Source organism: Falco cherrug, chromosome 2, assembly GCF_023634085.1.
Source record: "Falco cherrug isolate bFalChe1 chromosome 2, bFalChe1.pri, whole genome shotgun sequence".
Classification (NCBI taxonomy): domain Eukaryota; kingdom Metazoa; phylum Chordata; class Aves; order Falconiformes; family Falconidae; genus Falco; species Falco cherrug.
Genome location: NC_073698.1, coordinates 14239046 through 14252495, shown reverse-complemented (window position 1 = coordinate 14252495; position 13450 = coordinate 14239046). Strand labels below are relative to the sequence as shown.

At 36.0% G+C, this 13450-nt stretch overlaps 1 protein-coding gene across 4 annotated transcripts in view; it reads right to left on the bottom strand.

Annotated features, from left to right (window-relative positions):
• CNTN5 (contactin 5) overlaps positions 1-13450 on the bottom strand; it is a 678276-nt gene that overhangs the window by 562401 nt on the left and 102425 nt on the right. The window contains exon 1 of one of the 4 annotated variants that reach the window (XM_055703126.1): positions 2605-2719. The exons of the other annotated variants lie outside the window; for them this stretch is intronic. The gene's annotated coding sequence lies outside the window, so the exon portion shown is untranslated. Of the gene's footprint in view, positions 1-2604; positions 2720-13450 lie in introns of those variants that run through there. 4 annotated transcript variants of the gene reach the window in all.

Below are 13450 nucleotides of genomic sequence, written 5' to 3'. Positions count from 1 at the left end.
GTTTGCCATGTGAATAATCGGAACTTATATGATGTTTAAAACGTTAGAATCAAACATCTCTGGGCACAATGATTCCACAATACACCTTATTATAACTACAATATTCTGCAAAGAGAAAAAAAATGCTCATAATCTCATATAAAATACTGAAATACTTACAAAGTATCTGAATTTTGAAGGTGCCCTTTCCTTGTTTAATCAATAAGTGGATATATGATTTTTCTGAAGTTCAAAAATGTTCAAAGAACAGGAACTATAGCTCAAAAACAGTGCAGGATTTAAATATATGAGAGAAAACAAATTATTCCGTACAAATACTTCAATAGTATGTACAGACCAACGCACAAGATAGGCTACCTCAAATTTAGGCCATGATTATCAAGGTGCACAATGGGTTTAAAATACAACTTTTTTTTTATGATGGGATAAGAATTAAGCCAAAGTAAAAGTAGGAGGGTGAAATTACATCACACTTCTTTGAAACCACAAGCCTAAAGCAAATATGCATTAGTATGACAGTTTTATAACTAACAGATTGCATTTCTTAGACTTTTGAAGTATGATCCAGTTTAATAGGCAAAGTACTTTGAATAACTTCTATGTGGAAATACACTTTAATTACTTCCTGAATGTATCATATGTTCACCTGGAAGTGAGATACTTTATATGAGTCAATAACAGGACTCCAAATAGGTGTTTCAAATTGCATACAGGCCCTCAGTATAATTAGTTCTTGGTAGAAATATAGTAACCTGTACCTTTTCCATTAAGAAATGAAAAATCTAGCAATATTGCCTCTATTAAGTAATGAGAATGCAGAATTTAATTATTTTTGCTATATATTATATATGTGATAAGCAGTACATTTGAAGGCATATGAATGTGATACATTGTAAGTCTAGAGCTGATTGGACTTTTTTTTCTATTTCTTGAAGTTCAGTTACTTATCTATTGCTAAAAACTTGTTTTGTATACATTTTCAGCCACCGTTTCTCAGTGTTGGATCAGAAAAGCCTTTCTAGAACTGTCTGCAACACAGTTCATGAGGTTCTTACGTGATTTGCTGAAGACTTTTTACAAATAATAATGAGGCCTTAGTGATTTATTAACCATCTTCAGGTATCACGACATACATTTACAAGGAAAATAATTCAAATCCAACAGTCCTTTCTTGCTTAAGCATACCAAGGGTGTGGACCTAATGCCATCTCATTGACTTCAGTGGGCTCATAACCACAGCAGATGTTAACACCTCCTATAACAATTCACAAAGAAGAAAGTACTTAAGTGAACTAAGTAAGGTTCATTTTAAAACACTGTAATTCCTTAAGGTAGCACTGATGCTTTTCAAAATGGCACTTTGTTGGTATACAGTTGGCACCAGAATTTGAATTCTGCTTTTGTTAACATAGCACTAATGAAGAAGAATATAAAAGTTATGAGGCAGCAACTAAGTCCTTTCAGGAAATTATGATAAAAACAACAAACAAACAAACAAAAAAGCCTAGCAGTTCACTAAAGTTGTTAAAGCATATATGGCAGAGATAAAAATATGCTGAGTTTGAATCAGTATTTTATTCATGAATTCTCCCCCCCCCACCACCTGTTTGGTGGAACCATGTTTTAAAGAGCATTTAATAGTAATTTCTAAAATAATTATCAGTACACTCCATGCTGAAGGTTAATCCTTTGGGTATTAATTTAGCTTTATCACAAAGCAGACAGAGTGTCTGTATTAATCTCACTGCACTTAACATATTACCAAAATTAAGGTCTCTATAGGGAAAAATAACTTTATTTCAAAACAGTGAAACTTAGTTGATGCAAAAGTAAATACAGTGTTTATTGCAACCGCTTCAGTGCACAGCACAAGAATGTGCATTCGGTACTTAAAGAAAGTGAATCATCTGAATCATTTCAAGACTACAGGCTCTCCAGCTCTGCTGTTTATTTATATGCCATATATTCTGCAAATTTCTGTTGGCACACAGAAAGTTCAGTTTTATACCAAAATAGCCTCTGATACTCAGTCTTTTTAAAATTGCAGTCATATATCCTGTTAAAGCATAAATCTTTATACAATATATTACATTTCAAAAAGCTATCAACTAACTAAAAACATTTTCTCAGCTGGAATTAAGATCATTCTACAACTTCAAAACCACCATTCCTATTATTAAAAATAAAAAATGTAAAATAACTAGCCACACTCACTAAACCAAACTTATTTTTAGTCATTAATTTAGCAATGCAGAACATTGTTCTTTCTTAAATGTGTTTCAACATGTTGCTCACTGCAAAAGTGAGGATTTGCATAGCCATACGCTACAATGCTTTATTACAAGCTGTGAATATACAGGATGATCAAAGTTGTGTTACTTCCCTCAGAGTCACTGGAAACATTGTCTGAAATCACCATGAAACACTGAAAAATGCCGGTGTTTATACGGAAAATGATTACGTGACAAACAGGCTCATTCTGTCATTACCTATTATTAAGCATTCACAGGCTTGCGAGGCTTTTCATCAACATGTCCACAGCAAGGCTGATACAAAGCAATAAATAAATAAATGAGATGCTATGCTGATATCATGATCAGTTACCTGTGTGAACGTGGTCACTTGGAATATGGCCAAATGCTAGACCTGTCCCAGCTCCTCCTTAGCAGCTTGTGTTCCCATTAGCAATCCAGTACAGCAAAAGGACAGTGACAGCTTAGCTGGGTAAAATTCAGTATCTATGATACAATTATTGCACTACTGATTACTTCAGACGTTGGCGAGTTAATCCTTGGGGTATTAATTTACTGCTCTGACTGTACAAAACGGATCCTAGCGCTTTACCCCTTTGAGGGTTGTTGCTGTGATTATTCCATATGGCACCACCAGTAAGGTTTTCCTGTGCATCTTTCCCAGTAAACAGATTTTAGGATATCATCAAATTACTCAGTCAGCTAACAAGAAAGAACTTTACGCTGCTTTCAAGTATCACAACATACAGCAATCCTTTTTTGAGAAGAATTTCATGATTTCAAAGTCCTGCTATATTTCAGTTAGGAAGATTCTTGTTTCAGAAGGCTTTCTGAAAGAAAATTCTAAAATATTATACTGAACAGAGTTCTGGTTTTATATATACTGATATAACTACAGGTTATGAACATGTATTATGAAGAAAAATAAAATTTTAAATATTTTATTCAAAAATATTGAACCAGGCTATCTCAAAAACTCTGAATGTTCCATTATTATTTTTTTGAAACTAAAACTGGGAAAAAAATACAGAAAATATTTTCCACTTTAGTAAATAAAGTGTACTGATTCTACCACAGTTGTATATCCTGGTGTCAAAGTTTTTCCTAACAATTGATATCTCCTTGGATTTAGTTGCAGCTTCAAAGTTAAAAACCACTATCAATCAGGAGTAAAAACAATCAACATAAATTCAGTCTCCAAATTTGGAAACTCCAAGGCAAGGATGATACCTACAGACTATGTAGTTAACCTTGAATTTGACGCATTTACTCTATTTCCTTCTTTGTTACAGTGTCTTATTTCAGTGCTACATTTCTTTGTGTGTAAGGGGAAAGTGAAGAACAGAGAAGAAACAGTTCAAGAGGTCTTTGTCAAGATCTTTCCTAAGAGAGTCCTAAATGAGCTAATTAAGCTGTGGCAATAGGGCAGTATTGTCATGGATTAAAGGCTGCCTAGGAGAAAAACGTCAAAAGTTTGCAATTGAACAACCATTTTTCCCAGTGATAAAGGTTAACACTACACATCCTAAAGTCTCAGAAGGAGTATATTAATTTATCTTATTTATATTATCTTAAATAAGAGCTAAGAGGCAAAATTTTGCAATGGGACAGCATTATGTAGATTTTGGCAGGACTGGTAAAGATTCCACATCTCCACAAAACTGGCAAATAAGAAAACTAAATCTTTCAGACTAAATGTTTAACTGAAGAAATTGACTTCAGCACCATTTTAGAAAAGTCAGTTAAGACCTCTTTGCAAATTATTAATAACACACCTAAATAAGAAGTTTGGAAATAAATTAGATAATAAGCAATCTGGAGCATATGTTAAGGCCTCTATATAAATCAACGCTGCAGACTTATTTGGTTATGTTACCTGAAACAGCCGTAAGACCTTCTTCTTACAGAAGAAAGAGAGGAATACAGAGAAGAGCAATGAGGCTGACTGAAGGCATGGAGCTCTTGCACAAGAAGAAGGACCAACATGATAAAAAGTGTGATAATATAGAGTACTTATACTGTTGTGGTCTTGTTGTTGGGTTTTTTAAAAAGTACATAAATACAATTATTATTACATTGGTTAAGTTACGCAGCTGTACTTATTACTTTTATTCCCACTGAATGGAGTTTGTAAAACTCACTTTATGATTATACATATATAAGCCTGGATGGAATTTCACAGCTTCTTGTCTGACCACTTTGAGATATTTGTGCTGCTTTCTTTTCAGGCTGCAAACTAGCTCCTTCAGGTTTACCCACTGCTGACAAGCTTTTGATAATCCTGCTTGTTTGGTTTTTGAGGCTTATCTGAGCTGTTCCTTCCTTTTACACATCAGAACATTGTTGTGTTGATGAATGCAAGCAGCCCCTTTGATCTGTGGGCATTTTTTAAAGCAGTCAGTAAAAGTCTGCACAGCAGTTAGCTAGTATGTTTGGGGTTTGTTTAATTTTTCTTCTTTAAAAATGAAGCAGTGCTTTAGAGAAATAAACCCTCCTTATTTTTGTTTTTAATTACAATTTACAGAGGTACGTTAACACTGTCATTATGCATTTCCAAAAGCATTGAACTGTTATTAAAAAGTCATAATATACCTGCAAAGTAATTTGTTCTTGCCATTGTTTGCAGTGTTTCAAAGTGGCATTCATTTAATCAAACAAAGCTACCCACACATCTGCATCTAAGTTAGTCATTTTTTTATCCCTTTGTAGTCAGGGAAGAGAAAAAGGTAGACACTTCTTGGGTGGGAATTACATCATCTTGAAGAAGACATCCAAATTCCATCAAATGCATCCAGCTATAAAAGCAGCTGTTTCTCTCCCTTGACTATAAAGGGAGTCTGATAAGCAGTATCTGCTTGGCTCAGACATTGATGTCTACACTGCACATGTCTAAGATGAGGTGAGATAAATCTCTGGTTTCTGCCTTCTTTTCACCTCTGGGCTCTTTCATTTGAGTATCATTTCAATATGTTGCCTGTACCTCTGGTAACATTGCAAAGCCTTTTTATTCCTCCCTGAATTTCATATTACTGGCATTTCAAGCAGAGGTTTAAGAAGCTGCTAAAAAACAACTTTGGCCTTAAGGAATCAAAAACAATTCACTGAAGAAGATGAGCACCAAATTCAAATTCTGATCTCCTGCATGATAGAAACAGTACTGGGCTGCCTGGTCAGTCATGAGCTCTCTCTTACAAGACACTGAGGTGGAGCTTTAGTAGTCATAAAAAAACATTTTCATGCCTGACTGACACTACTTTCTTGCATTTGCCCTTCAGATCCTTCAAAAAAAAAACAAAAAAAACCCAACCAAACAAACCAATTCTCAATGCCTTCAAGGTATGATTAGAATTTATAGTTCTTAAGGTATGGTGTATTCAAACAAAAACTGATGCACAATTTAAAAGCAAAGTGATAATTAGAAGTATGTAATTATTTCATCCAAGTAAATCCTCCTTAAAATACACTAAATACACTTTAATACACTACTGTATGTCAGTCGTCTACCTAGTTGCAAACACTATTAACTGCTAGATCGGTAATTTTCAAACTCCCAGTTTGAAATAAGTGAATGCAGTCTTCAGACAAAACAAGCTGAACATTCCTCCAATATCCTAATATTACATATTGCAAATTGAAGCAGGCTTTATACTTTAAAGCAAAATATGGCCAAACACCATTGTGCCAGATGCACAAGGCCTGTGTAAGCCACCAGTTATGTGTCTACAGAACGCGCCACAGGCCATTTGTTTTACTTAAGGGAGCTAAAGAGAGGGGATAACCAGAAAGCCAACTCATTCATTATTCATACTTTAGATCTTTACTTCAATCCACTCAACACTGAAGTTACAATATTCTCTTTCTACATGCACAAATTGGAGCCTCAACAGATATTAGCATAATTTTTATTATAGACAGATGTGGATGCAATCTGAAGCTTAAGTGCATTCAGTACCACTCTGGAATGTTGTATATTCCAAAGCTCTGTGATGTTCTCAGATTATAAAACATACAAGTGCCAATATTATTATTAGTTTCATAGGAAAACAGACCTCCATATTCACAATTTGAGCCTGGTGTCAACACTAAATCTCAGGTTTTTTGATCATGGATCCGTTTACATAGCACCAGGCCTGCTGGTGATGGATGTTGGGTTCACCTGTCTCAGAAGGTAAAAAGGATCCTAGGTCAGGAGTTAGCAGGGCTCACTGAGAGCACTTTAAACTAGATTCAGAGGGGGAAGGGGATAAAACTAAGCTCATTAAGAGATGAACCTGGGGGCAGTATGCCAGAGTTGGAGGTGAAACTGACAGCATAGCTGGAGTGTATCTATGCCAATGCCCGAAGCATGGGCAACAAACGAGGAGCTGGAAGCCATCTTGCAGTAGGAAGACTATGGCATAATCACCACCATGGAAACACGGTGAGATGACTTGCATGACTGGTGTGCTACAATGGATGGCTACAAACTCTTCCAAAGGGATAGGCAAGGAAGGAGTGGCAGTGGGGTAACTTTATATTTCAGGGAGTGTTTTGACTACCTAGAACTCAGTGACAATAGGGTTGAGTGTTTATGGGTAGAGAATTACGGGTAGCATCAACAAGGCAGATATCCTGGTGGGAATATTATATACACCACCCAACGAGGATGACAAGGCAGATGAAACATTCTACAAGCAACTGGAAGAAGCCTCAAGTTCGCTGGCCCTTGTTTTCCTGTGGGACTTCAATGGGAAATACAGCACAGTGGACAGGAAACAGTCTAGGAGGTTCCCAGAGTGTATGGGAGATAACTTCCTGGTACAGCTGGTCAGTGAGCCAGCCAGGGAGACGCCCTGCTGGACCTGCTGTTTGCAAACAGCAAATAATAGTGTGGCCAGCAGGACAAGGGGAGTGATTGTCCCCCTGTACTCAGCACTGGTGAGGCCACACCTCAAATGCTGGGCTCAGTTTTGGGCCCCTCACTGCAAGAAGGATGTAGAAGTGCTGGAGCATGTCCAGAGAAGTGCAACGGAGCTGGTGAAGGGTCTGGAGCGCAAGTCTTATGAGGAGCAGCTGAGGGAACTGGGGTTGTTTAGCCTGGGGAAAAGGAGACTCAGGAGAGGCCTTCTCGCTCTCTACAACTACCTGAAAGGAGGCTGTAGGCAGGTGAGGTTGGTCTCTTCTCCCAGATAGCAAGCAACAGGACAAAAGAAAATGGGCTCAATTTGCACCAGGGGAGGTTTAGGTTGGATATTAGGAAAAACTTCTTCACTGAAAGGGTGGTGAAGAATTGGAACAAGCTGGCCAGGGAGGTGGTGGAATGACCACCCCTGGAGGTGTTTAAAAAATAAGTAGATTTGGTGCTCAGAGACATGGTTTAGCGATGATCTTGGCTGTCCTTGGATAACAGTTGGACCTGATGATCTGAAAGGTCTTTTCCAACCTAAATGATTCTATGATTCTATGCTTCTGATTTGGCAAATCACAACATCTAACATTAGCTGAAGGAAGGTGCCTAAGAAAAGTAATCAGACTATGATGGTCTGTTCCTCAGTGGGTATCTTCTTGATCTCTAAGAGATTTCCTTAAAACCTTGAAATACTAAACTTTTATGCCTTCCACAGTTTTGATAATTATGATAATTCAGTGTAGAAAATTTTATATCTCTGCAATTACTTATCTGTCTTCTGAATAATCTTCAATTTGTGGTCTCAGTGATACTTAACAGCAGTATGTTTCACAGTGTTACATGTTTCACAAATGATGGAAAACCTCACCAATGTTCCGAGCTGCTCTCAGTGACTCCAAATAACATAATTAAACTGAAAATATTGCCATGTACATATGTAATGAGATAGGAAAACAAAACCTCTCTTACTTCTGTTTCAGTCCATAATACACTAACATCATGTCCACTCTTCTCTTCTAAGGCCAACTGTTTTAGTGAAAGAGTTCACTCTTCCTCATTTTCATCTCCATTCCTCCATTACTCTCTACACTCCTCTTTATTCATATAATGGCTTTGATGATCTTTTGACTAAAGCTTTACCAAGAGTAGACTCCTCCTTACTTCAAATTCAATTATCCAAATTCAATAAAAGCTTTGCTTGCAGACACAAAGCAAATGCGACAACCCCTTTTCAGTTATCTCATGTGCTCATGCCCAACACAGAGTAATAGATGGGACCGAATGATAAAAACAGTAGAATTGATTGTATTCCTAAAAAGCTAGTTTTCATTCAGAAGATGCTGTCTTCTTCCATGCCTACCCTCTTATAAAAGCTTATTCTCATGTATTTTCAATTTTTAAACATAACTACAGTGGTAGCCACTTATTTCAATGAGATCCAAGAATATATTATCCCAGCAACTTATGACTGTATGCACAGAACTGTAGGGAAGGGGAAAAAAAAGAAAAAAACAGAAAAGAAACTGAATGTTACTTCTCTTGGCAACATTGTTATAACCATTTATTGATCTGAATTCAATAATAATAAATACACTTTCACATTGGGAGAGAATATACATCTTTTCAATGTGAACAAAGTAGTCTTATGTTTTTCACACTAAAAGTTTTAAACATTTATTTTAAATCCATGGAAGAAATGAATGTAAGGCTGATCCTTTGAGAATGGGAAAACAGTATCTTTACTACAATGGATTAACAAACTTAGATTGATTCATATAGGACAACCATTTCAAAATGAGTCACTTCTATCTGCTATTGTGTCTTGTCATGTTCACTGCAATCATTTGGCCCTTTTAATACTGCAGCTAGAAACATGTACTACAGTAGAATGTCTTGATATCAATACAAAAATTACCTGGCCAGAACTTAACAACCATGCCTGTTTTAGAAATGATTTTCAGAACAATTTGAACTACATGGATGTAGAACAAATTATTACTCACACCAGGGTAGCCTGTTCTTTAACTGGTTCAGTGGAGGTCTAAGCATGTACAGGGTGTCCAAATGTTCATGAGCTTACTACAGTGAGTGTATTAAAAATAACAAGGATAGAAGAATGGACAACAAGGAGAGTGAAAGAATATGAAAAACAATTGCAGGTATTTCAGCATAATTTACCTATATGCAAAATCTTTAAACATTTCTGAAGATCCGAAATGTTTCAGGTAATTTTGTAAATCCACAAAGAAAAAAAGATCTCTTCTGCCGTATTTCTGTTACTTTACAGCAGAGTCATGTTTTAGCTTCCTTGGGGAAGTCTTTCCTTCCTAGTCCAAGTGTTTCTGCCATCTATAGTATAACTGAATTGAAGACACCAGTTCCAATTTTGCCAATAGGGCTCCTTTTCAAGGGGCAAAGGGCTGAGAAGGAATTAATTTTTACCCTTCCCTCATCTTTCTTCCATTAAAAAAAAAAAAAAAAAAAAAGAAAATGAAACACAGTGGTAGAGGTGATTTGTTCATTAGAGTTTAGCTGAACATTTCTGAACCTTGAAAACAAATTCCTCTTTCCGCTGTTTGATGTGCCTTCCACAAGGCCAGGGAGGTGGGGACAGCTTTTACCTCTAACAGTTTAAATGAGGTCAAAAGGAGCAAACTAGAAGCTGAAAAATTGAAAATTTGCTTGAGAAGAGAAAGGAAAGACCTTCTTCTTGAATTCCCAGTTACATCAATGTCCTGCAGGAAATAACTTGAGTGGTTGTTTTTTAAAGACAAAGTGCCTGTGTTTTAAAGACTTTCTTTCCCTCCACAACATGACTTCTCTTGACACTATTGCAACATGCACGTGCATTAATGTACTGTCAGCACACTTTAATTATTTGCCTTCCAAAACCAGCTAGGTTCTGCAATAGCAAAATGTGTACAAGCTTTGAAGATTCTCTGAAAAGTAACTCCAGCAAAAAGCATCAAAGCATTCCACCCTTGTCCCTTCATCATCTGTGCTCCATTTACAAGCAAAATAAACTTTCTCTCAAAAAAAACCCCAACCTATCATTCCCTAAAAAATTCCATGATATTGAGCAGGATTTGTACATGGCTAGATCTATACAATCCTACAATACTGTACTGCCCTCTTTTTCAGGTTGTGCTCTCACTCAGAGGTGCTCTGTTTTCTCACTGCAGCTCGGAATTTGGATTTTGCAGTACTGGGTCAGACAGAACAGACATCAAACTTAATACACTTTTCCTCCAACAGCATGGAGTAGTAAATGCTCTAGAAACTGAAAAAACTCCTGACTTTCATAGGGTATGATGTGACATTATAGCTCTTATCCTGAGCTGATATAACTAGAAATCAGCTGACATCTGGAAGTATGACATTATCAATTCTTCTTGAAACTTATATAGAGAGTTTTAATAACATCAGATATTCTTTTATTCAGTGTTGGTCCCTTTTTGAGACTTATAAAAATTACTTGCCTTCAAAGGCTGCTGTTTTCAAAGAATTATTATCCATGTTTTATTGAGAAAGCATATTAGCTGTCTGTTCTAGGCACTTTTATAAAAAAAATATATTGACTACAATGATTAAAGTACACTAAAAGCATTTGTAGATTATATGAGCTATAAGAGTTTATAAGCACTCTATAGGACAGGATAAGGTTTCAACATGATTTTGATAAATTGAAGAAATGGCTCAAAAACAAGAAGACAAAATTAAATAAAGAAAAAATGCAAAGTACTGCTGCTAGGAAGGAGAAAAAAATGCACAGACACAAAGTGAAGAATAACTGGATAGTAGCGATATGATACAAAAGGATGTGGAGGTTGTGATGTATCATAAATTGAAGATGAGTCAGTAATGCCCCACAGTTACAGGGTAAAAGCAACCCTGGTTGCTCTTAACAGAATGGTTAAGAATGCTCTGGTTTGTCTTAACAGAAATTACTTATATAATAAGGCAGAGAGATGATAATGCAAATTCTACTTGACTCTAGTGAGACGCCAGATTAAGGACTATTACAGACTGTGGGGACACCACTCTTTAATAAAGATTTAAAAAATGGAAAGGACAGAAAAAACCAATCAGGTTAAAACAAGGCTTTGAAAATGGGTCTAGTAGAAAAGCTTGAAGAAACGGATTTTTTTTAATGAAAAGATTCAAGGAGACATAGACAGTCTTCCAATTTATAAAATACTGTCAAGCAAAGGGTAATGAAAAAGAATTCTCCATTTTACCTGGGGTGAGCAAATATTGTAAGAAAATGTTGCTTACATTTTCTGCAAAGATTAACAAGTGCTATATGGGAGAAAATTCTTTGGTGATTTGAGTGCTTGAACAGGACTCTCATGTACAACTTACACAATTTCTTAAGAGATTTTTAAGATATGAATTTATGTTGCAAATATGCATTCCTTCCTTATTTGATTAAGACAACCAATACAGATAAAGACATAATAACAATAAACAGGTAAGTTTCAGCAAGCTGGAAGTTATTGTACAATTTTTTGATGTATCTACATATCTTATTTTGACATACCTATATCTTATTAGCATGAGTTCTGTGGGAGCAAAAGCATATTGCAAAACAAAAACCCCTCAAAGATGGCTAATACCATTCAAAGCAATCACTACAATAGTATTAGCCTCCCATAATACCAGCAGTACCTCTCCAGATACATTGAATCTTCAGACTCCTACCTTACCTGACTGTTGCTGCAACCAAGGCTTCACTGGTAAGATCTCTGAGGGCATCAGGTGGACTCTGTTAGACATTATTTATCTTGTGCTAACGTACAGAGGCCCTAATTTGTGAGCAATTATTTCCCATGTTCACTAGGGACAGGACAAGAATAACTGATCATAACAGATATTAGGTTTGATATTAGGAAAATATTTACAATTATACAGATAGTTAGATGCTGAAAGCAGTGACCCAAGGAAGCCAAGGGATCTCCTTTCCATTTGAGCAAAAGGAGGAAATGTCAGACCCTGGGCAGTGACGTTTATGAGGACTGCATAGACTTGCTCTATTCCCAAACTTTGTTTCCATGAATAATCTACAAATCGTAGAATCACAGGACCAGAGAAAAATAGGGCTGGCAGGTAGCTGAACACATTTTTGATTTCACAGCAGAATAAGCAAACTATTGTTGTACACTTTCTAGCACTAGTTTATCTAAACTGTTCTTAAAAACCTCCCGCAATGGGGATCCTGCAACCTCCTTATGCAAGCTACTCTTGTGTTCGCTCTTAAACCAGCATATGTAGAAATCCCTATAGAAACAGACTCTATGACAATACCCAAAGTCAAGTGAAGCAAAACAGAGACAGAGAATGGGGGAAACACTGCTATCAGCAACTTCTGATGTTATTTTTCGATGCAATTGGTTCTTTGGAAATGTTACTGATAGCAGAAATTATTGACATCTTTTCCTCAGTCCTTGTTTTACTAAATCATGAATCCCACACAAGGGAATAATTTAATCAGCATAAAACTGTAGAAACCTAATTTACAGTCTGATCAAACTCATTACTACAGATAGGGCTCACAGTGAGTGGGCAGACTGACCAGGCTGTGAATGTAAGACTGGCCAGTATCTGTATCATGCAAACCAAGTCCTCTAAAAGCAAACCAGAAATGTAACTTTCTGCAAGAATGCACAATTTTTAAAAGCTTACTATATTTTTCCCATTCTGCTGCCACTTGAGAGCAATGAACTCCCATTAGTGGGAAATGAAACAAATAATAACACTAAAAAAAAGATATATGAACAGAAAACCATTTGTTTTTTAAATATGCTATGTTAGCTGAATATAATTTATGTTACACAAGTGACAAAAATATCAGTAGTATATGGATATGGTCATTTGTGTTGGTGTTTGCTTTTTTGTGCTGATGATAAAAAACATATATCTACTTGAAACAGATGCACTGTAATATTGCCTTTAACTGTATTCTGTAGGGATGGAAGAGCAATAAGCAAAACTGCCCCTTTTCAGATTTCATAGCATCAAGGGAATTTTCTTTCCAGAGTATGGTTTTGAATATGTAAAGTGCAATGCTGTGACTGACACTGAGTTTACAAGTAACTTACTTGATAGAAAGTATTAATACCTTATGTTCTAATACAAGTGTTAAGAACAGATGTTTTCTTCAATAACTTTTTTCAAAGTTCAATTTTGTCCTACAAAGCTGAATGCTGAAAGAACACATACATTTCATTTTAATAATCTCATTTTAATTGACTTTCAATTCAGTGAACAAAATAAAATTTAAAAAAATGCCACAATAACTATCTACTTAAAA